At 45.1% G+C, this 25,449-nt stretch overlaps 1 pseudogene; it reads right to left on the reverse strand.

Annotated features, from left to right (window-relative positions):
* LOC135536231 (voltage-dependent T-type calcium channel subunit alpha-1H-like) overlaps positions 1 to 25,449 on the reverse strand; it is a 129,207-nt pseudogene that overhangs the window by 39,513 nt on the left and 64,245 nt on the right.

Raw genomic sequence — 25,449 nt, forward strand, 5'->3', positions numbered from 1 at the left:
TACTGCCTCAACACTCATCAGGACTTATTGGATCTACTGCCTCAACACTCATCAGGACTTATTGGTTCTACTGTTGTACTGCCTCAACACTCATCAGGACTTATTGGATCTACTGTTGTACTGCCTCAACACTCATCAGGACTTATTGGTTCTACTGCCTCAACACTCATCAGGACTTATTGGTTCTACTGCCTCAACACTCATCAGGACTTATTGGTTCTACTGTTCTACTGCCTCAACAATCATCAGGACTTATTGGTTCTACTGTTGTACTGCCTCAACACTCATCAGGACTTATTGGTTCTACTGTTGTACTGCCTCAACACTCATCAGGACTTATTGGATCTACTGTTGTACTGCCTCAACACTCATCAGGACTTATTGGATCTACTGTTGTACTGCCTCAACACTCATCAGGACTTATTGGTTCTACTGTTGTACTGCCTCAACACTCATCAGGACTTATTGAATCTACTGCCTCAACACTCATCAGGACTTATTGGATCTACTGTTGTACTGCCTCAACACTCATCATCAGGACTTATTGGATCTACTGCCTCAACACTCATCAGGACTTATTGGTTCTACTGCCTCAACACTCATCAGGACTTATTGGATCTACTGCCTCAACACTCATCAGGACTTATTGGTTCTACTGTTGTACTGCCTCAACACTCATCATGACTTATTGGTTCTACTGCCTCAACACTCATCAGGACTTATTGGATCTACTGCCTCAACACTCATCAGGACTTATTGGTTCTACTGCCTCAACACTCATCAGGACTTATTGGTTCTACTGTTGTACTGCCTCAACACTCATCAGGACTTATTGGATCTACTGCCTCAACACTCATCAGGACTTATTGGTTCTACTGTTGTACTGCCTCAACACTCATCAGGACTTATTGGATCTACTGCCTCAACACTCATCAGGACTTATTGGTTCTACTGTTGTACTGCCTCAACACTCATCAGGACTTATTGGTTCTACTGTTGTACTGCCTCAACACTCATCAGGACTTATTGGTTCTACTGCCTCAACACTCATCAGGACTTATTGGTTCTACTGCCTCAACACTCATCAGCACTTATTGGTTCTAATGTTCTACTGCCTCAACAATCATCAGGACTTATTGGTTCTACTGTTGTACTGCCTCAACACTCATCAGGACTTATTGGATCTACTGTTGTACTGCCTCAACACTCATCAGGACTTATTGGATCTACTGTTGTACTGCCTCAACACTCATCAGGACTTATTGGTTCTACTGTTGTACTGCCTCAACACTCATCAGGACTTATTGAATCTACTGCCTCAACACTCATCAGGACTTATTGGATCTACTGTTGTACTGCCTCAACACTCATCAGGACTTATTGGATCTACTGCCTCAACACTCATCAGGACTTATTGGTTCTACTGCCTCAACACTCATCAGGACTTATTGGATCTACTGCCTCAACACTCATCAGGACTTATTGGTTCTACTGTTGTACTGCCTCAACACTCATCATGACTTATTGGTTCTACTGCCTCAACACTCATCAGGACTTATTGGATCTACTGCCTCAACAGTCATCAGGACTTATTGGTTCTACTGCCTCAACACTCATCAGGACTTATTGGTTCTACTGTTGTACTGCCTCAACACTCATCAGGACTTATTGGATCTACTGCCTCAACACTCATCAGGACTTATTGGTTCTACTGTTGTACTGCCTCAACACTCATCAGGACTTATTGGATCTACTGCCTCAACACTCATCAGGACTTATTGGTTCTACTGTTGTACTGCCTCAACACTCATCAGGACTTATTGGATCTACTGTTGTACTGCCTCAACACTCATCAGGACTTATTGGATCTACTGTTGTACTGCCTCAACACTCATCAGGACTTATTGGTTCTACTGTTCTACTGCCTCAACACTCATCAGGACTTATTGGTTCTACTGTTGTACTGCCTCAACACTCATCAGGACTTATTGGTTCTACTGTTGTACTGCCTCAACACTCATCAGGACTTATTGGATCTACTGTTGTACTGCCTCAACACTCATCAGGACTTATTGGTTCTACTGCCTCAACACTCATCAGGACTTATTGGTTCTACTGCCTCAACACTCATCAGGACTTATTGGTTCTACTGCCTCAACACTCATCAGGACTTATTGGATCTACTGCCTCAACACTCATCAGGACTTATTGGATCTACTGTTGTACTGCCTCAACACTCATCAGGACTTATTGGTTCTACTGTTGTACTGCCTCAACACTCATCAGGACTTATTGGTTCTACTGTTGTACTGCCTCAACACTCATCAGGACTTACTGGATCTACTGTTGTACTGCCTCAACACTCATCAGGACTTATTGGTTCTACTGTTCTACTGCCTCAACACTCATCATGACTTATTGGTTCTACTGTTGTACTGCCTCAACACTCATCAGGACTTATTGGTTCTACTGTTGTACTGCCTCAACACTCATCAGGACTTATTGGATCTACTGCCTCAACACTCATCAGGACTTATTGGTTCTACTGTTGTACTGCCTCAACACTCATCAGGACTTATTGGTTCTACTGTTGTACTGCCTCAACACTCATCAGGACTTATTGGTTCTACTGTTGTACTGCCTCAACACTAATCAGGACTTATTGGTTCTACTGTTGTACTGCCTCAACACTCATCAGGACTTATTGGTTCTACTGTTGTACTGCCTCAACACTCATCAGGACTTTGTGGGGACTACCAGAGGCCTGTAGCAGTACTATGTGGGGACTACCAGAGGCCTGTAGCAGTACTATGTGGGGACTACCAGAGGCCTGTAGCAGTACTATGTGGGGACTACCAGAGGCCTGTAGCAGTACTATGTGGGGACTACCATAGGCCTGTAGCAGTACTATGTGGGGACTACCAGAGGCAGAGGCCTGTAGCAGTACTATGTGGGGACTACCAGAGGCCTGTAGCAGTACTATGTGGGGACTAACAGAGGCAGAGGCCTGTAGCAGTACTATGTGGGGACTACCAGAGGCCTGTAGCAGTACTATGTGGGGACTACCAGAACAGATCTATTACCTGATTTGCTCAGAAAGCCTAAAAGGTTAAAAAATCAAATCAGAACTCTGTTCTATCTCAATTTCATTCAATAAACTTTATTGGCATACACAGCCAAACACGGATATCGCAAAGACGGTTGAATACCTGTTGAGGTGTGTGTGTGTTACCTGCTGGTCTACCCCAACGGCGTCCAGTCCGTCATACATGATGCTGACCCACCCGTCTTTAGAGGACAGGACAAACAGAGACATCAACGCCTGGACAGACAGACAGACAGACAGACAGACAGACAGACAGACAGACAGACAGACAGACAGACAGACAGACAGACAGACAGACAGACAGACAGACAGACAGACAGACAGACAGACAGACAGACAGACAGACAGACAGACAGACAGACAGGAAGGGGAAAAGAAGATGTAACTCAGACCTCTCCTTTCCTCAGCTTCTTTTAATTCATTTCATTTGGTTCCAATTCAAAGGGTGTTATTGGGATGTTTACATTGGAAAAAGTAATGGATTAAAGAATCCAGTGTGTGTGTGTGTGTGTATGTGTGTGTTGGTATGTATGTGTGTATGTGTGTGTATGTGTGTGGGTATGTATGTGTGTGTGTGGGTTTGTATGTGTGTGTGTGTGGGTATGTATGTGTGTGTGTGTGTGTGTGTGTGTGTGTGTGTGTGTGTGTGTGTGTGTGTGTGTGTGTGTGTGTGTGTGTGTGTGTGTGTGTGTGTGTGTGTGGGTATGTATGTGTGTGTGTGTGGGTATGTATGTGTGTGTGTGTGTGTGTGTGTGTGTGTGTGTATGTGTGTGTGTGTCATGTCTATTTGTGTGTGTGTGGGTATGTATGTGTGTGTGTGTGGGTATGTATTTGTGTGTGTGTGTGTGTGGGTATGTGTGTGTGTGTGTGTGTGTGTGTGTGTGTGTGTGTGTGTGTGTGTGTGTGTGTGTGTGTGTGTGTGTGTGTGTGTGTGTGTGTGTGTGTGTGTGTGTGTGTGTGTGTGTGTGTGTGGGTACCTGTCCCAGGTTATCGAAGTTGTATTTGCGTCGTGTCCACCGGTAGCCGGCACGGAGACAGTCAGTCCTATTGGTCACGTTCCTCACGTCCGCCCCCTCGCAGTGGAAGAACTTACCCTTGAAAAGCTACAACAAGAAACCACAGAGAGAAACACACACACACAACTCAACCACAGACTATAAGACTAAATTGCAGTCTGTCTGTCTGTCTGTCTCGCTGTCTCTCTCTCTCTGTCTCTCTCTCTCTCTCTCTCTCGCTGTCTCTCTCTCTCTCTCTCTCGCTGTCTCTCTCTCTCTCTCTCTCTCTCTCGCTGTCTCTCTCTCTCTCTCTCGCTGTCTCTCTCTCTCGCTGTCCTTCTCTCTCGCTGTCTCTGTCTTTCTGTCTCTCTCTCTCTGGCTGTCTCTCTCTCTCTCGCTGTCTCTCTCTCTCTGGCTGTCTCTCTCTCTGGCTGTCTCTCTCTCTCTCTGGCTGTCTCTCTCTCGCTGTCTCTGTCTCGCTGTCTCTCTCTCTGGCTGTCTCTCTCTCTCTCTCTCTCTCTCGCTGTCCTTCTCTCTCGCTGTCTCTCTCTCTCTGTCTCTCTCTCTCGCTGTCCTTCTCTCTTGCTGTCTCTCTCTCTCTGGCTGTCTCTCTCTCTCTCGCTGTCTCTCTCTCTCTGGCTGTCTCTCACTCTCTGGCTGTCTCTCACTCTCTGGCTGTCTCTCTCTGGCTGTCTCTCTCTGGCTGTCTCTCTCTGGCTGTCTCTCTCTGGCTGTCTCTCTCTCGCTGTCTCTCTCTCGCTGTCTGTCTCTTTCTGTCTCTGTGTGTTACCTGTCTCTGGCTGTCTCTCTCTCTGGATGTCTCTCTCTCTCTGGCTGTCTCTCTCTCTCTGGCTGTCTCTCTCTCTCTGGCTGTCTCTCTCTCTCTGGCTGTCTGTCTCTGTGCGTTACCTGTACTCCCAGTATTCCAAACACGATGAAGAAGCCGCAGCAGATGAGGACGATGTTTCCGATGGGTCTCAGAGACGTGATCAGAGTCTCTACTACCAGCTTCAGACCTGGGGCTCGACTGATCACCCTGCAACACACCACGCACGCACGCAGGCACGCACGCACGCACGCACGCACGCACGCACACACACACACACACGTAACATTTTAGTAGTTTAGCAAACATTCCTATCCTGAACAACTTACAGCTAATGGCTGCATTCATCATAGCAGACAGATAGCTAGGAGAGGGAAGCTAACATGACAGATAGCTAGGAGAGACAAGCTGACGTGACAGATAGCTAGGAGAGACAAGCTGACATGACAGATAGCTAGGAGAGAAAAGCTAACATGACAGATAGCTAGGAGAGAGAAGCTAACATGACAGATAGCTAGGAGAGACTAGCTAACATGACAAACAGCTAGGAGAGACTAGCTAACATGACAAACAGCTAGGAGAGACTAGCTGACATGACATTAAAGAGATTGCTAGGAGAGATAAGCTAACATGACAGATAGCTAGGAGAGACAAGCTAACATGACAAACAGCTAGGAGAGACTAGCTGACATGACATCTACAACATCCGCAGAGTACGACCCTGCCTCACACAGGAAGCGGCGCAGGTCCTAATCCAGGCACTTGTCATCTCCCGTCTGGATTACTGCAACTCGCTGTTGGCTGGGCTCCCTGCCTGTGCCATTAAACCCCTACAACTCATCCAGAACGCCGCAGCCCGTCTGGTGTTCAACCTTCCCAAGTTCTCTCACGTCACCCCGCTCCTCCGCTCTCTCCACTGGCTTCCAGTTGAAGCTCGCATCCGCTACAAGACCATGGTGCTTGCCTACGGAGCTGTGAGGGGAACGGCACCGCAATACCTCCAGGCTCTGATCAGGCCCTACACCCAAACAAGGGCACTGCGTTCATCCACCTCTGGCCTGCTCGCCTCCCTACCACTGAGGAAGTACAGTTCCCGCTCAGCCCAGTCAAAACTGTTCGCTGCTCTGGCCCCCCAATGGTGGAACAAACTCCCTCACGACGCCAGGACAGCGGAGTCAATCACCACCTTCCGGAGACACCTGAAACCCCACCTCTTCAAGGAATACCTAGGATAGGATAAAGCAATCCTTCTCACCCCCCCTTAAATGATTTAGATGCACTATTGTAAAGTGGCTGTTCCACTGATGTCAGAAGGTGAATTCACCAATTTGTAAGTCGCTCTGGATAAGAGCGTCTGCTAAATGACTTAAATGTAAAATGTAAATGTAAAGAGATTGCTAGGAGAGAGAAGCTAACATGACAGATAGCTAGGAGAGACAAGCTAACATGACAAACAGCTAGGAGAGACTAGCTAAAATGACAGATAGCTAGGAGAAACAAGCTGACATGACATTAAAGAGATTGCTAGGAGAGAGAAGCTAACATGACAGATAGCTAGGAGAGAGAAGCTGATGTGACAGATAGCTAGGAGAGAGAAGCTGACGTGACAGATAGCTAGGAGAGAGATGCTGACGTGACAGATAGCTAGGAGAAAGAAGCTAACATGACAGATAGCTAGGAGAGAGAAGCTAACATGACAGATAGCTAGGAGAGACAAGCTGACATGACATTAAAGAGATTGCTAGGAGAGAGAAGCTAACATGACAGATAGCTAGGAGAGAGAAGCTAACATGACAGATAGCTAGGAGAGAGAAGCTGACATGACAGATAGCTAGGAGAGAAAAGCTGACATGACATTAAACTAGGAGAGACAACCTGACGTGACAGATAGCTAGGAGAGAGAAGCTAACATGACAGACAGCGAGGAGAGAGAAGCTAACATGACAGATAGCTAGGAGAGACAAGCTGACGTGACAGATAGCTAGGAGAGAGAAGCTAACATGACAGATAGCTAGGAGAGACAAGCTAACATGACAGATAGCTAGGAGAGAGAAGCTAACATGACAGATAGCTAGGAGAGAAAAGCTAACATGACATTAAACTAGGAGAGACAACCTGACGTGACAGATAGCTAGGAGAGAGAAGCTAACATGACAGACAGCGAGGAGAGAGAAGCTAACATGACAGATAGCTAGGAGAGACAAGCTGACGTGACAGATAGCTAGGAGAGAGAAGCTAACATGACAGATAGCTAGGAGAGACAAGCTAACATGACAGATAGCTAGGAGAGAGAAGCTAACATGAGAGATAGCTAGGAGAGACAAGCTGACATGACAGATAGCTAGGAGAGAGAAGCTAACATGACAGATAGCTAGGAGAGAGAAGCTGAGATGACAGATAGCTAGTAGAGAGAAGCTAACATGACAGATAGCTAGGAGAGAGAAGCTAACATGACAGATAGCTAGGAGAGAGAAGCTAACATGACAGATAGCTAGGAGAGACAAGCTGACATGACATTAAAGAGATAGCTAGGAGAGAGAAGCTAACATGACAGATAGCTAGGAGAGGGAAGCTAACATGACAGATAGCTAGGAGAGAGAAGCTAACATGACAGATAGCTAGGAGAGACAAGCTGACATGACAGATAGCTAGGAGAGACAAGCTAACATGACAGATAGCTAGGAGAGACAAGCTAACATGACAGATAGCTAGGAGAGACAAGTCCCATTAGTATCGAAGGCAGAAAGACAAGGGTGTTATTAGTTAAATTGTTTTCACAAGGTAGAGTACAAACACACGTTACATCACACACCTGAGGGGTCGAAGGGTGCGCAGGAGTCGCAGCACTCTGAGGATTCCGAGGATACGGTTACCGCCGGCGGATGCTATGGAAACCAGAATGTCCAGCAGAGATACAAACACCAACAGTCCATCCAGAACATTCCAGCTGCTCTTCAGATAGACTGCTCCACCTGAGTACAGACCCTGGGCTACCACCTACACACACACACACACACACACACACACACACACACACACACACACACACACACACACACACACACACACACACGCGCGCACACACACACATACACACACACACACACCCACACACACACACACACACACACACACACACACACACGCACACACACACACGCACACACACGCACACACACACACACACACACACACGCGCACACACGCGCACACACACACACATACACGCACACACACACATACACACACACACGCACACACACACACGCACACACACACACGCACACACACACACACGCACACACACACACACGCACACACACTAAATGTGTTACCTTAACTAAATGTGTTACCTTAACTGTGTTACGTTACCTTAACTAAATGTGTTACCTTAACTAAATGTGTTACCTTAACTAAATGTGTTACATTACCTTAACTAAATGTGTTACCTTACCTTAACTAAATGTGTTACCTTAACTAAATGTGTTACCTTACCTTAACTAAACGTGTTACCTTAACTAAATGTGTTACCTTAACTAAATGTGTTACCTTAACTAAATGTGTTACCTTACCTCAACTAAATGTGTTACCTTAACTAAATGTGTTACCTTAACTAAATGTGTTACCTTAACTAAATGTGTTACCTTACCTTAACTAAAAGTGTTACCTTAACCAAATGTGTTACCTTACCTAAATGTGTTACCTTAACTAAATGTGTTACCTTACCTAAATGTGTTACCTTACCTTAACTAAATGTGTTACCTTAACTAAATGTGTTACCTTACCTAAATGTGTTACCTTACCTTAACTAAATGTGTTACCTTACCTTAACTAAATGTGTTACCTTAACTAAATGTGTTACCTTACCTTAACTAAATGTGTTACCTTAACTAAATATGTTACATTACCTTAACTAAATGTGTTACCTTAACTAAATGTGTTACCTTAACTAAATGTGTTACCTTAACTAAATGTGTTACTTTACCTTACCTAAATGTGTTACCTTAACTAAATGTGTTACCTTAACTAAATGTGTTACATTACCTTAACTAAATGTGTTACCTTACCTTAACTAAATGTGTTACCTTAACTAAATGTGTTACCTTACCTTAACTAAATGTGTTACCTTACCTTAACTAAATGTGTTACCTTACCTAAATGTGTTACCTTACCTAAATGTGTTACATTACCTTAACTAAATGTGTTACCTTAACTAAATGTGTTACATTACCTTAACTAAATGTGTTACCTTAACTAAATGTGTTACCTTAACTAAATGTGTTACCTTAACTAAATGTGTTACATTACCTTAACTAAATGTGTTACCTTAACTAAATGTGTTACCTTAACTAAATGTGTTACCTTAACTAAATGTGTTACCTTAACTAAATGTGTTACCTTAACTAAATGTGTTACCTTACCTTAACTAAATGTGTTACCTTACCTTAACTAAATGTGTTACCTTAACTAAATGTGTTACATTACCTTAACTAAATGTGTTACCTTACCTTAACTAAATGTGTTACCTTAACTGAATGTGTTACATTACCTTAACTAAATGTGTTACCTTAACTAAATGTGTTACATTACCTTAACTAAATGTGTTACCTTAACTAAATGTGTTACCTTAACTAAATGTGTTACCTTAACTAAATGTGTTACCTTAACTAAATGTGTTACCTTACCTAAATGTGTTACCTTACCTAAATGTGTTACATTACCTTAACTAAATGTGTTACCTTAACTAAATGTGTTACCTTAACTAAATGTGTTACATTACCTTAACTAAATGTGTTACCTTAACTAAATGTGTTACCTTAACTAAATGTGTTACCTTAACTAAATGTGTTACCTTACCTAAATGTGTTACCTTACCTAAATGTGTTACCTTACCTAAATGTGTTACATTACCTTAACTAAATGTGTTACCTTAACTAAATGTGTTACATTACCTTAACTAAATGTGTTACCTTAACTAAATGTGTTACCTTAACTAAATGTGTTACCTTAACTAAATGTGTTACATTACCTTAACTAAATGTGTTACCTTAACTAAATGTGTTACCTTAACTAAATGTGTTACCTTAACTAAATGTGTTACCTTAACTAAATGTGTTACCTTAACTAAATGTGTTACTTTACCTTAACTAAATGTGTTACCTTAACTAAATGTGTTACCTTAACTAAATGTGTTACATTACCTTAACTAAATGTGTTACCTTAACTAAATGTGTTACATTACCTTAACTAAATGTGCTACCTTAACTAAATGTGTTACCTTAACTAAATGTGTTACCTTAACTAAATGTGTTACCTTAACTAAATGTGTTACATTACCTTAACTAAATGTGTAACTTAAATAAATGTGTTACTTTACCTTAACGGTCATCTCTGCTATGAAGATCACAGTGAATATATGGTTGGACACACTGAGGAACACTCTCTCCTGAAAGCACAACACACAGGGTTAGTTTATCTTCCTGTGAAAACACAACACACAGGGTTAGTTTATCTTCCTGTGAAAACACAACACACAGGGTTAGTTTATCTTCCTGTGAAAACACAACACACAGGGTTAGTTTATCTTCCTGTTAAAACACAACACACACACAGGGTTAGTTTATCTTCCTGTGAAAACACAACACACAGGGTTAGTTTATCTTCCTGTGAAAGCACAACACACAGGGTTAGTTTATCTTCCTGTGAAAACACAACACACACACAGGGTTAGTTTATCTTCCTGTGAAAACACAACACACAGGGTTAGTTTATCTTCCTGTGAAAACACAACACACAGGGTTAGTTTATCTTCCTGTGAAAACACAACACACAGGGTTAGTTTATCTTCCTGTGAAAACACAACACACAGGGTTAGTTTATCTTCCTGTGAAAGCACAACACACAGGGTTAGTTTATCTTCCTGTGAAAGCACAACACACAGGGTTAGTTTATCTTCCTGTGAAAGCACAACACACAGGGTTAGTTTATCTTCCTGTGAAAACACAACACACAGGGTTACACTATGGTCTTACTGTACTGTGTGTCTGTGTGTCTGGTCTCTCCAGAGTGATGGTCTGACTGTACTGTGTGTCTGGTCTCTCCAGAGTGATGGTCTGACTGTACTGTGTGTCTGTGTGTCTGGTCTCTCCAGAGTGATGGTCTGACTGTACTGTGTGTCTGTGTGTCTGTGTGTCTGGTCTCTCCAGAGTGATTGTCTTACTGTACTGTGTGTCTGTGTGTCTGGTCTCTCCAGAGTGATGGTCTGACTGTACTGTGTGTCTGGTCTCTCCAGAGTGATTGTCTGACTGTACTGTGTGTCTGGTCTCTCCAGAGTGATGGTCTTACTGTACTGTGTGTCTGGTCTCTCCAGAGTGATGGTCTTACTGTACTGTGTGTCTGGTCTCTCCAGAGTGATTGTCTGACTGTACTGTGTGTCTGGTCTCTCCAGAGTGATGGTCTGACTGTACTGTGTGTCTGTGTGTCTGGTCTCTCCAGAGTGATTGTCTGACTGTACTGTGTGTCTGTGTGTCTGTGTGTCTGGTCTCTCCAGAGTGATGGTCTGACTGTACTGTGTGTCTGGTCTCTCCAGAGTGATGGTCTGACTGTACTGTGTGTCTGGTCTCTCCAGAGTGATTGTCTGACTGTACTGTGTGTCTGTATGTCTGGTCTCTCCAGAGCGATGGTCTTACTGTACTGTGTGTCTGGTCTCTCCAGAGTGATTGTCTTACTGTACTGTGTGTCTGGTCTTTCCAGAGTGATGGTCTGACTGTACTGTGTGTCTGGTCTCTCCAGAGTGATTGTCTTACTGTACTGTGTGTCTGTATGTCTGGTCTCTCCAGAGTGATGGTCTGACTGTACTGTGTGTCTGGTCTCTCCAGAGTGATTGTCTGACTGTACTGTGTGTCTGGTCTCTCCAGAGTGATGGTCTGACTGTACTGTGTGTCTGGTCTCTCCAGAGTGATGGTCTGACTGTACTGTGTGTCTGGTCTCTCCAGATTGATTGTCTTACTGTACTGTGTGTCTGGTCTCTCCAGAGTGATGGTCTTACTGTACTGTGTGTCTGGTCTCTCCAGAGTGATGGTCTTACTGTACTGTGTGTCTGGTCTCTCCAGAGTGATGGTCTTACTGTACTGTGTGTCTGGTCTCTCCAGAGTGATTGTCTGACTGTACTGTGTGTCTGGTCTCTCCAGAGTGATGGTCTGACTGTACTGTGTGTCTGGTCTCTCCAGAGTGATGGTCTGACTGTACTGTGTGTCTGGTCTCTCCAGAGTGATTGTCTTACTGTACTGTGTGTCTGTGTGTCTGTGTGTCTGGTCTCTCCAGAGTGATGGTCTGACTGTACTGTGTGTCTGGTCTCTCCAGAGTGATTGTCTTACTGTACTGTGTGTCTGTGTGTCTGTGTGTCTGGTCTCTCCAGAGTGATGGTCTGACTGTACTGTGTGTCTGGTCTCTCCAGAGTGATGGTCTGACTGTACTGTGTGTCTGGTCTCTCCAGAGTGATTGTCTTACTGTACTGTGTGTCTGTGTGTCTGGTCTCTCCAGAGTGATGGTCTGACTGTACTGTGTGTCTGGTCTCTCCAGAGTGATGGTCTGACTGTACTGTGTGTCTGGTCTCTCCAGAGTGATTGTCTGACTGTACTGTGTGTCTGGTCTCTCCAGAGTGATTGTCTGACTGTACTGTGTGTCTGTGTGTCTGGTCTCTCCAGAGTGATGGTCTGACTGTACTGTGTGTCTGGTCTCTCCAGAGAGATGGTCTGACTGTACTGTGTGTCTGGTCTCTCCAGAGTGATGGTCTGACTGTACTGTGTGTCTGTGTGTCTGTGTGTCTGGTCTCTCCAGAGTGATGGTCTGACTGTACTGTGTGTCTGGTCTCTCCAGAGTGATGGTCTGACTGTACTGTGTGTCTGGTCTCTCCAGAGTGATTGTCTTACTGTACTGTGTGTCTGTATGTCTGGTCTCTCCAGAGCGATTGTCTGACTGTACTGTTTGTCTGGTCTCTCCAGAGTGATTGTCTTACTGTACTGTGTGTCTGTGTGTCTGGTCTCTCCAGAGCGATGGTCTGACTGTACTGTGTGTCTGGTCTCTCCAGAGTGATGGTCTGACTGTACTGTGTGTCTGGTCTCTCCAGAGTGATTGTCTTACTGTACTGTGTGTCTGTATGTCTGGTCTCTCCAGAGCGATGGTGATGCAGTTGAGGAAGATGAAAAGGAGGATTATGTGATCAAACATCTTGTGAGTTATCACTCTCTGACACCACTGACGAAACCTGGGGAGGATGGAAAAAGAGAGAGGGGGAGAGGGAGAGAGACAGGGAGAGACAGAGAGAGGGAGAGAGAGAGACAGAGAGACAGAGAGACAGAGAGAGAGAGACAGAGAGGGATAGGGAGAGAGAGGAAGAGAAGGAGAGGGAGAGATATATTATTAGATGTATTTGACACAGACAATACACATCAATACATTTTCCGTAAGTCAGATTCAGCAGCGAGCTAGTATTCATATGAGATGTTACTTTATCCTTGGAGCCTCTAGCCCAGTCCAGTCTGGTCTAGTCTAGTCTAGTCCTGTCCAGTCGAGTCCAGGATAGTCTAGTATAATCCTGTTTAGTCTAGTCCAGTCTAGTCCAGGTTAGTCTAGTTAATTGTCTTAACCAGTCCAGTCTAGTCAATTCTAACCAAGTCCAGTCTAGTCCAGTCCAGTCTAATCTAAACCATTCTAGTGTAGGCTAGTCCAGTCTAGTCCAGTCTAGTCTAAACCAGTCCAGTCTAGTCCAGTCCAGTCTAGTCTAAATCAGTCCAGTCTAGTCCAGTCCAGTCTAATCTAAACCATTCTAGTGTAGGCTAGTCCAGTCTAGCCCAGTCTAGTCTAAACCAGTCCAGTCTAGTCCAGTCCAGTCTAGTCTAAATCAGTCCAGTCTAGTCCAGTCCAGTCTAATCTAAACCATTCTAGTGTAGGCTAGTCCAGTCTAGCCCAGTCTAGTCTAAACCAGTCCAGTCTAGTCCAGTCCAGTCTAGTCTAAATCAGTCCAGTCTAGTCCAGTCCAGTCTAATCTAAACCATTCTAGTGTAGGCTAGTCCAGTCTAGTCCAGTCCAGTCTAAACCAGTCCAGTCTAGTCCAGTCTGGTCCAGTCTAGTCCAGTCCAGTCTAGTCTAGCCCAGTCTACTCCCGTCTGGTCCAGTCTAGTCCAGTCTAGTCTAAATCAGACCAGTCTGGTCCAGTCTAGTCTAAATCAGACCAGTCTGGTCCAGTCTAGTCTAGTCCAGTCTGGTCCAGTCTAGTCTAGTCTAGTCCAGTCTGGTCCAGTCTGGTCCAGTCCAGTCTAGTTTAGTCCAGTCCAGTCCAGTCCAGTCCAGTCTCATCAAGTCCAGTCTGGTCCAGTCCATAATAATAGTATTATTATATATATTATTATATATATTGGATGAAGCTGGTATTGAAAAATAACATTTATATATGAAACACAAAAAACACAAATGAAAGTGTGTGCTTGACCCTGTGTGTGTGTGTTTGACCCTGTGTGTGTGTGTGTGTGTGTGTGTGTGTGTGTGTGTGTGTGTGTGTGTGTGTGTGTTTGACCCTGCGTGTGTGTGTGTGTTTGACCCTGCGTGTGTGTTTGACCCTGTGTGTGTGTGTGTGTGTGTGTGTGTGTGTGTGTGTGTGTGTGTGTGTGTGTGTGTGTGTGTGTGTGTGACTGTGTGTGACTGTGTGTGTGTGTGTGTGTGTGTGTGTGTGTGTGTGTGTGTGTGTGTGTGTGTGTGTGTGTGTGTGTGTGTGTGTGTGACTGTGTGTGACTGTGTGTGTGACTGTGTGTGACTGTGTGTGACTGTGTGTGTGTGTGTGTATGTGTGTGTGTGTGTTTGACCCTGCCTGTGTGTGTGTGTGTGTGTGTGTGTGTGTGTGTGTGTGTGTGTGTGTGTGTGTGTGTGTGTGTGTGTGTGTGTGTTCTAACCTGTTGCATGGGGAGAACAGGTAGAGAGCCCAGTCCTCATGATCTCTACACCACTGGGGCTTATAGGGCTCCAGGACCAGCTTCACCCGCAAACACACACTCTGAAACACACACACAGTCAGTACACACATAATGTATATCTACACACACTGTCCAGAGGGATACACTAACACACACGCACACACACACACACACAGTCAATACACACATAATGTATATCTACACACACTGTCCAGAGGGATACACTAACACACACACACACACACACACACACAGTCAATACATACATAATATATATCTACACACACTGTCCAGAGGGATACACTAACACACACACACACACACACACACACACACACACACAGACTCACCTCCTCAGCGTCCTCCTCCTCCTCTTCGTGGTCACTATAGTAACGTAGGGTCCCGGCGTCAGGGAGGTGAAAGGTCTTCCCGTTACAGTCAGGTGGGCGGAGCATCGGCACGGTCAGATACTCTGATTGGTCCAGGAGGTCGAAAGACTCCTCCCTGCTCCACCCCCAGCTGGGATTGGACCATTCTGACCCCGCCCCATCTGACAGCAGAGAATCTCTCTCACTAGATTGACTCCTCCGCTGCTGTAGGCTGGGACCTCGGCCAATAGAAGACCAGCTGGCGCGCCGGCTGTCCCATGGAGACTGACCAATCACAGCACAACATAGAGAGACGTTAAGATGTGTGTGTGTGTGTGTGTGTGTGTGTGTGTGTGTGTGTGTGTGTGTGTGTGTGTGTGTGTGTGTGTGTGTGTGTGTGTGTGTGTGTGTGTGTGTGTGTGTGTGTGTGTGTGTGTGTGTTAGCATGTTATATTGCATGTTATAGAACAGTGGTAGTAGAACCTCTCCTCTGGAACCCACCAGCAGTTCCATGTTCTAGAACAGTGGTAGTAGAACCTCACCTCTGGAACCCACCAGCAGTTCCATGTTCTAGAACAGTGGTAGAAGAACCTCTCCTCTGGTACCTCTGGGACCCACCAGCCGTTCCATGTTCTAGAACAGTGGTAGTAGAACCTCTCCTCTGGGACCTCTAGGGACCCACCAGCGTTCCATGTTCTAGAACAGTGGTAGTAGAACCTCTCCTCTGGGGACCCCCAGCCATTCTATTCCACAGCTAGCACATGATTCCACTGGTCAACTAATCATTAAAACCTGTTTGGGATAGGGGGCAGCATTTTCACGTTCGGATGAAAAGTTTCCCCAGAGTAAACGTCCTGCTACTCAGGCCCAGAAGCTAATATATTCATATTAGTAGTATTGAATTGAAAACACTCTGAAGTTTCTAAAACTGTTTGAATGATGTCTGTGAGTATAACAGAACTCATATGGCAGGCGAAAACCTATGGGAAATCTGAGGTTTGTAATTTTTCAACTCATTGCCTATCAAATTTAGTGTCTATGGGGTCATATTAAACTTCATAAGGCTTCCACTAGATGTCAACAGTCTTTAGAACCTTGTTTGAGGCTTCTACTGTGAAGTGGGGGCAATGAGAGCTGATTGAGTAAGAGGTCTGGCAGAGTGGCATGAGCTGATCACACACGCACCCGTGAGAGCGACCTGCGTTCCATTGCATTTATATAGACAAAGTAATTCTCTGGTAGGAACATTTTTATTATCTTATATATTATACGATTTATATTAAAAACATCCTAAAGATTGATTCTATACATCGTTTGACATGTTTCTACGAACTGTAACATAACTTTTGGACTTTTCGTCTGAACTTTTGCCCGCGCCTCGTGAGTTAGGATTTGTTTACTAAACGCGTAAACAAAAAGGAGGTATTTGGACATAAATAATGGACTTTATTGAACAAAACAAACATTAATTGTGGAACTGGGATTCCTGGGTGTGCATTCTGATGAAGATCATCAAAGGTAAGTGAATATTTATAATGCTATTTCTGACTTCTGTTGACTCCACAACATGGCGGGTATCTGCATGGCTTGTTTTTCTGTGTGAGCGCCGTACTCAGATTATTGCATGGTGTGCTTTCGCTGTAAAGCTTTTTAGAAATCTGACACAGCGGTTGCATTAAGGAGAAGTTTATCTAAAGTTCCATGTATAATAGTTGTTTCTTTTATCAATGTTTATTATGAGTATTTCTGTAAATTGATGTGGCTCTCTGAAAATTCACAGGATGTTTTCGAGGCACAACATTACTGACCATAAAGCGGCAATGTAAACTGAGATTTTTCGGATATAAATATGAACTTTATCGAACAAAACATACATGTATTGTATAACATGAAGTCCTATGAGTGTCATCTGATGAAGATCATCAAAGGTCAGTGATTCATTTTATCTCTATTTCTGCTTTTTGTGACTCCTCTCTTTGTCTGGAAAATGGCTGTATGGAGCGGGACCCATGGCCCTAACAATTTTGATGCCATTGACAAGGTGAATCAGGTGTGATAGTTCAGCCATTGACAAGGTGAATCAGGTGAGTTCAGAGCTACCACATAATTGTGAAACATCTGGGGCTCCTCGAGGAGAGAACCACTGGTCTAGAGTGTGTGTGTTTCTATGTGTGTTTGCGTGTGTGTATATGTGTTTGTGTGTGTGTATGTGTTAGTGTGTGTGTATGACTCACCGGCGACCTGGGGTCCAGGGTGTTGCTTGTATCCATAGAGACGGCGCTGCCCCGTCGTGATTGGCTGTCGCAAGTTGTGGGCGTGGCCAAGGTGTGCAGGATGAGTGGAGGGCGTTGCCGTGGCGATGGTGGCGGCGGTTGTTGCCACGGTGACTGTGTGGGTGGGAGGGGCATGGAGGCTCGGGGATTCAGAAGGCCATTAGGAGTCAACATCATCGCCTGGAGCTTCAACTCTGTAGGGGTTAGAGGTCAGATGTCACGGTGTGCTCTAATTATAAGGACTGTGAGAAAAGTGTATAATACACAGAATAAAGGCACCAAGTCTGGAACCAGCAGGACCCTGAACAGCTTCTACCCCCAAGCCTTTAGACAGACAGGTTAAAGACACCAAGTCTGGAACCAGCAGGACCCTGAACAGCTTCTACCCCCAAGCCATTAGACAGACAGGTTAAAGACACCAAGTCTGGAACCAACAGCACCCTGAACAGCTTCTACCCCCAAACCTTTAGACAGACAGGTTAAAGACACCAAGTCTGGAACCAGCAGGACCCTGAACAGCTTCTACCCCCAAGCCTTTAGACAGACAGGTTAAAGACACCAAGTCTGGAACCAGCAGGACCCTGAACAGCTTCTACCCCCAAGCCTTTAGACAGACAGGTTAAAGACACCAAGTCTGGAACCAGCAGGACCCTGAACAGCTTCTACCCCCAAGCCTTTAGACAGACAGGTTAAAGACACCAAGTCTGGAACCAACAGGACCCTTAACAGCTTCTACCCCCAAGCCTTTAGACAGACAGGTTAAAGACACCAAGTCTGGAACCAGCAGGACCCTGAACAGCTTCTACCCCCAAGCCTTTAGACAGACAGGTTAAAGACACCAAGTCTGGAACCAGCAGGACCCTGAACAGCTTCTACCCCCAAGCCATTAGACAGACAGGTTAAAGACACCAAGTCTGGAACCAACAGGACCCTGAACAGCTTCTACCCCCAAGCCATTAGACAGACAGGTTAAAGACACCAAGTCTGGAACCAACAGGACCCTGAACAGCTTCTACCCCCAAGCCATTAGACAGACAGGTTAAAGACACCAAGTCTGGAACCAACAGGACCCTGAACAGCTTCTACCCCCAAGCCATTAGACAGACAGGTTAAAGACACCAAGTCTGGAACCAACAGGACCCTGAACAGCTTCTACCCCCAAGCCATTAGACAGACAGGTTAAAGACACCAAGTCTGGAACCAACAGGACCCTGAACAGCTTCTACACCCAAGCCATTAGACAGACAGGTTAAAGACACCAAGTCTGGAACCAACAGGACCCTGAACAGCTTCTACACCCAAGCCATTAGACAGACAGGTTAAAGACACCAAGTCTGGAACCAACAGGACCCTGAACAGCTTCTACACCCAAGCCATTAGACAGACAGGTTAAAGACACCAAGTCTGGAACCAACAGGACCCTGAACAGCTTCTACCCCCAAGCCTTTAGACAGACAGGTTAAAGACACCAAGTCTGGAACCAGCAGGACCCTGAACAGCTTCTACCCCCAAGCCTTTAGACAGACAGGTTAAAGACACCAAGTCTGGAACCAGCAGGACCCTGAACAGCTTCTACCCCCAAGCCTTTAGACAGACAGGTTAAAGACACCAAGTCTGGAACCAGCAGGACCCTGAACAGCTTCTACCCCAAGCCTTTAGACAGACAGGTTAAAGACACCAAGTCTGGAACCAGCAGGACCCTGAACAGCTTCTACCCCCAAGCCTTTAGACAGACAGGTTAAAGACACCAAGTCTGGAACCAGCAGGACCCTGAACAGCTTCTACCCCCAAGCCTTTAGACAGACAGGTTAAAGACACCAAGTCTGGAACCAACAGGACCCTGAACAGCTTCTACCCCCAAGCCTTTAGACAGACAGGTTAAAGACACCAAGTCTGGAACCAGCAGGACCCTGAACAGCTTCTACCCCCAAGCCATTAGACAGACAGGTTAAAGACACCAAGTCTGGAACCAGCAGGACCCTGAACAGCTTCTACCCCCAAGCCATTAGACAGACAGGTTAAAGACACCAAGTCTGGAACCAGCAGGACCCTGAACAGCTTCTACCCCAAGCCATTAGACAGACAGGTTAAAGACACCAAGTCTGGAACCAACAGGACCCTGAACAGCTTCTACCCCCAAGCCTTTAGACAGACAGGTTAAAGACACCAAGTCTGGAACCAACAGGACCCTGAACAGCTTCTACCCCCAAGCCATTAGACAGACAGGTTAAAGACACCAAGTCTGGAACCAGCAGGACCCTGAACAGCTTCTACCCCCAAGCCTTTAGACAGACAGGTTAAAGACACCAAGTCTGGAACCAGCAGGACCCTGAACAGCTTCTACCCCCAAGCCTTTAGACAGACAGGTTAAAGACACCAAGTCTGGAACCAACAGGACCCTGAACAGCTTCTACCCCCAAGCCATTAGACAGACAGGTTAAAGACACCAAGTCTGGAACCAACAGGACCCTGAACAGCTTCTACCCCCAAGCCATTAGACAGACAGGTTAAAGACACCAAGTCTGGAACCAGCAGGACCCTGAACAGCTTCTACCCCCAAGCCTTTAGACAGACAGGTTAAAGACACCAAGTCTGGAACCAACAGGACCCTGAACAGCTTCTACCCCCAAGCCTTTAGACAGACAGGTTAAAGACACCAAGTCTGGAACCAGCAGGACCCTGAACAGCTTCTACCCCAAGCCATTAGACAGACAGGTTAAATACACCAAGTCTGGAACCAGCAGGACCCTGAACAGCTTCTACCCCAAGCCTTTAGACAGACAGGTTAAAGACACCAAGTCTGGAACCAGCAGGACCCTGAACAGCTTCTACCCCCAAGCCTTTAGACAGACAGGTTAAAGACACCAAGTCTGGAACCAGCAGGACCCTGAACAGCTTCTACCCCAAGCCTTTAGACAGACAGGTTAAAGACACCAAGTCTGGAACCAGCAGGACCCTGAACAGCTTCTACCCCCAAGCCTTTAGACAGACAGGTTAAAGACACCAAGGACCCTGAACAGCTTCTACCCCCAAGCCTTTAGACAGACAGGTTAAAGACACCAAGTCTGGAACCAGCAGGACCCTGAACAGCTTCTACCCCAAGCCTTTAGACAGACAGGTTAAAGACACCAAGTCTGGAACCAGCAGGACCCTGAACAGCTTCTACCCCCAAGCCTTTAGACAGACAGGTTAAAGACACCAAGTCTGGAACCAGCAGGACCCTGAACAGCTTCTACCCCCAAGCCTTTAGACAGACAGGTTAAAGACACCAAGTCTGGAACCAGCAGGACCCTGAACAGCTTCTACCCCCAAGCCTTTAGACAGACAGGTTAAAGACACCAAGTCTGGAACCAGCAGGACCCTGAACAGCTTCTACCCCCAAGCCTTTAGACAGACAGGTTAAAGACACCAAGTCTGGAACCAACAGGACCCTGAACAGCTTCTACCCCCAAGCCATAAGTCTGATCAATAGTTCCCCCATTTGACTCAACAGTTCCCTTGTTCGACTAAACAGTTCCCTTGTTCGACTCAACAGTTCCCTTGTTCGACTAAACAGTTCCCTTGTCCAACTAAACAGTTCCCTTGTTCGACTAAACAGTTCCCTTGTTCGACTAAACAGTTCCCCTGTTCGACTAAACAGTTCCCTTGTTTGACTAAACAGTTCCCTTGTTTGACTCAACAGTTCCCTTGTTTGACTAAACAGTTCCCTTGTTTGACTAAACAGTTCCCATGTTTGACTCAACAGTTCCCTTGTTCGACTAAACAGTTCCCCTTGTTTGACTCAACAGTTCCCTTGTTCGACTCAACAGTTCCCTTGTTCGACTAAACAGTTCCCCTTGTTTGACTCAACAGTTCCCTTGTTTGACTCAACAGTTCCCTTGTTTGACTCAACAGTTCCCTTGTTTGACTCAACAGTTCCCTTGTTCGACTAAACAGTTCCCTTGTTCGACTAAACAGTTCCCCTTGTTTGACTCAACAGTTCCCTTGTTTGACTCAACAGTTCCCTTGTTTGACTCAACAGTTCCCTTGTTTGACTCAACAGTTCCCTTGTTTGACTCAACAGTTCCCTTGTTTGACTCAACAGTTCCCTTGTTCGACTAAACAGTTCCCTTGTTCGACTAAACAGTTCCCTTGTTTGACTAAACAGTTCCCCTGTTCCACTAAACAGTTCCCTTGTCCAACTAAACAGTAGACACGTTATCAAGTACCGTAAATCCCCTCTACAGTGGCCTATCAACGTGAAGCTTGTCACAAGGCACTAGACTGATCTTCACTTGCGTCCTCCTTGTGGTATTGAGAGATAAACATGGTAACGATGTCACTGATGACACGTAAAGGAAGTTAGGTCCTACGTGATAGAGTGGTAATGATGTCACCGATGACACGTACAGGAAGATAGGTCCTACATGACAGAGTGGTAATGATGTCACGGATGACACATACAGGAAGATAGGTCCTACGTGACAGAGTGGTAATGATGTCACCGGTGACACGTACAGGAAGATCGGTCCTACTTGACAGAGTGGTAATGATGTCACCGGTGACACGTACAGGAAGATAGGTCCTACATGACAGAGTGGTAATGATGTCACTGATGACATGTACAGGAAGATAGGTCCTACATGACAGAGTGGTAATGATGTCACTGATGACACGTACAGGAAGATAGGTCCTACGTGACAGAGTGGTAATGATGTCACCGATGACACGTACAGGAAGTTAGGTCCTACGTGACAGAGTGGTAATGATGTCACCGATGACACATACAGGAAGATAGGTCCTACGTGACAGAGTGGTAATGATGTCACCGATGACACGTACAGGAAGTTAGGTCCTACGTGACAGAGTGGTAATGATGTCACCGATGACACATACAGGAAGATAGGTCCTACGTGACAGAGTGGTAATGATGTCACCGATGACACATACAGGAAGATAGGTCCTACGTGACAGAGTGGTAATGATGTCACCGATGACACGTACAGGAAGATAGGTCCTACGTGACAGAGTGCTTGCTTGGTTATCCAACTGATCTAGTCCTTTCTGTCAGCCTGTGAACCCTGTTCATTCATTTAAAATAAATCCTGCAGTGTTGGTACTACGTGTGATTAATTCCATCAAATGGGAATGTCAAATATGGAATTCCAATTCAATTCCAATTCAATTCCAAATCAAGAAGTGAATTCAAGTTTTGAATTGGAATTTCAAACTGAATTGGAATTGACCCATTTTCCTGGAGCGAGTGTGTGTGTGTATGTGTGTGTGTATGTGTGTGTGTGTGTGTGTGTGTGTGTGTGTGTGTGTGTGTGTGTGTGTGTGTGTGTGTGCGCATACCTGCTGAATACAGCTCCTTCATCTTCTCCTCCTCTTCTAAGGTTGACAGTTTCTCATCGTCGGACTCTGACCTGTTAGCATCACCCTGATGAAGATACCATCATGTTCATCATTACCACCATCATCATTACCAATACCATCATCATCATGACTTGTTAGCAGCACCCTGATGAAGATACCATCATCACCACTATCATCATCACCATCATCATCATCACCATCATCATCAGTACCAACACCATCATCATCACCATCATCATCATCATTACCAACACCATCATCACCATGACCTGTTAGCAGCACCCTGATGAAGATACCATCATCACCACTATCATCATCACCATCATCATCATCATCACCATCATCATCATCATCATCAGCATCAGTACCAACACCATCATCATCACCATTATCACCATCATCATCATCATCATCATCACCATCATCATCATTACCATCATCATTACCAATACCATCATCATCACCATCATCATCAGTACCAACACCATCATCATCACCATCATCATCATCATTACCAACACCATCATCACCATGACCTGTTAGCAGCACCCTGATGAAGATACCATCATCACCACTATCATCATCACCATCATCATCATCACCATCATCATCATCATCATCATCACCATCATCATCATCAGCATCAGTACCAACACCATCATCACCATTATCACCATCATCATCATCATCATCATCACCATCATCATCATTACCATCATCATTACCAATACCATCATCATCACCATCATCATCAGTACCAACACCATCATCATCACCATCATCATCATCATTACCAACACCATCACCACCATGACCTGTTAGCAGCACCCTGATGAAGATACCATCATCACCACTATCATCATCATCATCATCACCATCATCATCATTACCAACACCATCATCACCATGACCTGTTAGCAGCACCGTGATGAAGATACCATCATCACCACTATCATCATCACCATCATCATCATCATCACCATCATCATCACCATCATCATCATCATCATCACCATCATCATTACCATCATCATCATCATCACCATCAGCATCAGTACCAACACCATCATCATCACCATCATCACCATGACCTGTTAGCAGCACCCTGATGAAGATACCATCATCACCACTATCATCATCACCATCATCATCACCATCATCACCACCATCATCACCACTACCATCATCACTACCATCATCACCATCATCATCATCATCATCATCACCATCATCATCATCATCATCATCACCATCATCACCATGACCTGTTAGCAGCACCCTGATGAAGATACCATCATCACCACTATCATCATCACCATCATCATCATCATCATCATCATCACCATCATCACCATTATCACCATCATCATCATCATCATCATTACCAACACCATCATCATCACCATCATCATCGTCATTACCAATACCATCATCCCCATGACCTGTTAGCAGCACCCTGATGAAGATACCATCATCACCACTATCATCATCATCATCATCACCATCATCATCATCATCATCACCATCATCATCATCATCATCACCACTATCATCATCATCATCACCATCATCACCATCATCATCATCATCATCATCATCACCATCATCATCACCATCATCACCATGACCTGTTAGCAGCACCCTGATGAAGATACCATCATCACCACTATCATCATCACCATCATCATCATCACCATCATCACCATTATCACCATCATCATCATCATCATCATTACCAACACCATCATCATCACCATCATCATCGTCATTACCAATACCATCATCCCCATGACCTGTTAGCAGCACCGTGATGAAGATACCATCATCACCACTATCATCATCACCATCATCATCATCACCATCAGCATCAGTACCAACACCATCATCATCACCATCATCATCATCATCATCATCACCATCATCATCATCATCACCACCATCATCATCACCATCATCACCATGACCTGTTAGCAGCACCCTGATGAAGATACCATCATCACCACTATCATCATCATCATCATCATCATCATCATCATCATCATCACCATGGCCTGTTAGCAGCACCGTGATGAAGATACCATCATCACCACTATCATCATCACCATCATCATCATCACCATCAGCATCAGTACCAACACCATCATCATCACCATCATCACCATCATCATCATCATCATCATCACCATCATCATCACCATCATCACCATGGCCTGTTAGCAGCACCGTGATGAAGATACCATCATCACCATCATCATCATCATCATCATCATCATCATCATCATCACCATCATCACCATGGCCTGTTAGCAGCACCGTGATGAAGATACCATCATCACCACTATCATCATCACCATCATCATCATCATCATCATCATCATCATCACCATCATCACCATGACCTGTTAGCAGCACCCTGATGAAGATACCATCATCACCACCACCATCATCTTGTCATGTGTCTTTTACTGAGGAATGGCTTCCGTCTGGCCACTCTACCATAAAGGCCTGATTGTTGGAGTGCTGCAGAGATGGTTGTCCTTCTGGAAGGTTCTCCCATC

This window comes from Oncorhynchus masou, unplaced genomic scaffold (assembly GCF_036934945.1).
Source record: "Oncorhynchus masou masou isolate Uvic2021 unplaced genomic scaffold, UVic_Omas_1.1 unplaced_scaffold_580, whole genome shotgun sequence".
In the NCBI taxonomy this organism is placed as follows: domain Eukaryota; kingdom Metazoa; phylum Chordata; class Actinopteri; order Salmoniformes; family Salmonidae; genus Oncorhynchus; species Oncorhynchus masou.